This window comes from Acinonyx jubatus, chromosome C2 (assembly GCF_027475565.1).
Source record: "Acinonyx jubatus isolate Ajub_Pintada_27869175 chromosome C2, VMU_Ajub_asm_v1.0, whole genome shotgun sequence".
In the NCBI taxonomy this organism is placed as follows: Eukaryota; Metazoa; Chordata; class Mammalia; order Carnivora; family Felidae; genus Acinonyx; species Acinonyx jubatus.
Window position 1 is genome coordinate 12600528 of NC_069384.1, and position 3335 is coordinate 12603862.

Below are 3335 nucleotides of genomic sequence, written 5' to 3' on the forward strand. Positions count from 1 at the left end.
ATTGACAGGAATTCAGAATCAACAAAAGTGATTTCCAATTAAGGGTACAGAGCAGAGATTCCAGAACTTTTTCAGTTCATGGTGTCCTGAGTGTCTCAGTGATTTTGCATAGAGCCTCTAGGTCAAAACAAACAAAAATCTGAACTGCTCTGTTTGTTAAGTAGCTAGATCCAAACTTAATAAGTATTTATGCTCCAACAGTTAAATAGTTGTTTGAAAAAAACACACATTTATTGAAAGAAAATGGTTTGTTTTTGTTTTCGAGAGAGAGAGTGTGAGCAGGGGAGAGGGGCAGAGGGAGAGAGGGAGAATCTTAAGCAGGCTCCACGCTCAGCACAGAGTTCGACGTGGGGCTTGATCCCACGATTGTGAGATCATGACCTGAGCTGAAATCAAGAGTCTTCCGCTTAACCGACTGAGCCACCCAGGTGCCCCCCCCAAAAAAATCCATTTTTATTTTGTTCTTATCTAACCACCATTATTTACTAGTGAGGTATGTGCACCTGTTGGGCATGTCACTAACTCTCCAACCTTGAAATCAGATTGGACACCGCCATCTTTATTTTCTGCCCTATGTTGTTTTTTCTCGGTACTTGCTTTTTATCCAAATCGGGCGCTTCACTGACTGAGCCACGCAGGTACCCCTAGCACCAAATTTAAATGGCTAAGTGGGACAAACAGTTCTGAGACTGTTCTCCCATTGCTGATCAATTTAGGGGTGGTACGTATTCAGGTTTGTATTCATTTAGCCTTCTGAATGTTCTGGGCAGACTTGGTGACCTTGCCAGTTCCGGCAGCCTTCTTGGCCACTGCTTTGATGGCACCCACATCACCGTCTCTCTCATGTCAGGAACAGCAAAATAACGCAGAGGAGGGTAGTCAGAGAAGCTCTCAACACACGTGCATTTGTCAGCAATCATATCAACAATGGCTGCATCACCAGATTTCAAGACTTTGGAGCCATCTTCCAGCTTTTTCCCTGAACAGCCATCAGTCGCCTTCAGCTCGGCACATTCACAAAGCAGTGGGAGCTACGCGACCATCCAGCACAGGTGTGTAGCCAGCACTGATTTGGCCTCGATGGTTCAGGATAGTCACCTGGGTCACACCACCAGCTGCTTAGATTGGTGGGTCATTTTTGCTGTCATCAGCGAGGTTGCCATGATGAACATTTTTGACAGACACGTCCTTGGCATTGAAGTCCCTGTTGTCCCCGGGAAGAGCTCCTGGCAAAGCTTCGTGGCGCATTTCAACACACTTGACTTCAGCTGTAATGTTGACTGGAGCAAAGGTGACCAACCACCATCTCAGGTTCGAGAACACCAGACTCCACTAGGTCTACGGGGACAGTACCAGCACCTCCAATTTTGTGGACATCCTGGAGGGGCAGACAAAAGAGCTTGCCAGTTGGATGAGTTATGGCAGACGCAATACAGAATTTCCGGCAGCGTGGTTCCACGGGCATTGCCATCTTTGGGGGTGACTTTCCACCCCTCGAACCAAGGCATGTTAGCACTTGCCTCCGGCACATTGTCACCATTCCAACCAGAAATTGGCACCGAGGCTACCGTGTCGGGGTTATAGCCAACTTTTTAAATGTAGGTGCTGACTTCCTTAGCGATTTCCACATGCCTCTTCTGGCTGAAGAAATTCACCGTGTTAACACGGACAATTAGTTGCATCACGCCCAGTGTGTAAGCCCGAGGGCACGCTCTCAGATCTGCCCGTTCTTGGAGATACTGCTTCAAAGTCACCGACACAGCAACAATCGGGACCCCACAGTCAGCTCGAGATGTGCCGCGATCACGTTTTTGATAAAGTCTCTGTGTCCTGGGACATCAACGCTGGTCACGTAATACTTGTCTCCAGTTTCTGTGGAGAGCTATCAGTGGTGATTCCAACTCAGGTTCAGCTTTCAGTTTATCCAAGACCCGGGCACCTTGAAGGGCCTCTTTCCCTTCTCAGCAACCTCCTTTTCAATTCTTCAATGATTCTTTGGTTGATCCCACCACATGTGTAGATCAGATGGCCAGTAGTGGTGGACTTGCCTGAATCTACACGTCCAATGATGACCCTGCTGATAGGAATCTTTCCCTTCCCACTTGGCTGAGATTCAGCGGTGGTTTCCACCACACCTCTGTTCTGGTGGCCAACCCGTGACAAAAAAGGGGTGTCATCGTCACCATGCACCAAGTTGCTATATATGCATAGGCATAGGTCTTTGTTTTGGATAGACTTTCTATGTTGGAATATTCTCGATTTACAGAAAAGTTGAAAAGAGAAGAATTCTGTATGCTCTCACCCAGTTCCCTCTAATATCTGTATTTTTCACACTTCTATGATACGTTCGATAAAACTAAGAACCCACATGTGTACACTGCTATGAACTAAACTCCCGACTTTATTTGTAGTTCACCAGCTTTTCTCTCAGGGTCTTTTCTCTGTTCCAGATCCAGCCCAGGGTATCACGTGATTTTAGTTATCGTATCTCCTGAATCTCATCTGATCTGTGACAATTTCCAAGCCTTTCCTTGTTTTTCATGGCCTTGACAGTTTGAAAGAGCACAGGTGATGTATTTTTTAGACTGTCCTTCAATTTAGACTTATTTGACATCGTTCATGTGACTGGGCTGGGTTATGGGTTTGGGGAAAGAGACTGAGAAGGTGATGTCCTTCTCATCATATCACAGCAAGGGGACAAGATAGCAACAGAACTTATCACTGGTGATGTTAGCCTTGATCACGCAGTTAAGGTGTTTACCGTGTTTCTCCACAATAAAGCACCAATTTCCCTCTTTCCTAATCTAATCTTTGGAAGTTACTCAGTATGTCTACACTGGCGGAGGTGGAGGGAGAGTGTGAATTAAGCTCCATTTCTTGGAACAGGGAGTATCTACGTATATTATTTGGATTACTTGTATAAGAAAGATTTGTAAGGAAACTTGGTTTGTAAGGAAGATTTTCTCCCCAATTTATTTTTGCAATCATTTTTATATCATTGTATATTATATCATTTTATATCATTTTATATTATATAGACTTATGTATATTTATTTTATAACTTAGGTGATAATCGAATACTATATTCATTATTTAGTCACTCATATTATTTTATTGGGAATTATTTCCGATTGGTTCCTGTGTCCCTCTGACATATTCCCTCTCCCTTGCTATTTTTTTTTCTCCAGCATTTTTTACTTTATGGTACTACAAGATGCTCCAGGCTTATTTTATGTGTGCTCTGTCCCAGCCTTAGAATCAGCCACTTCTCCAAGGAGTCATGGTTCCTTTTATTTGATAATGGTATTAAAACCCAAGTTCCGGGCACTGGGTAT

At 44.2% G+C, this 3335-nt stretch overlaps 1 pseudogene; it reads right to left on the reverse strand.

Moving 5' to 3' along the window:
* Window positions 1-302: 302 nt before the first annotated feature.
* Window positions 303-2324, reverse strand: LOC128315036 (elongation factor 1-alpha 1-like; annotated as a pseudogene).
* Window positions 2325-3335: the final 1011 nt, after the last annotated feature.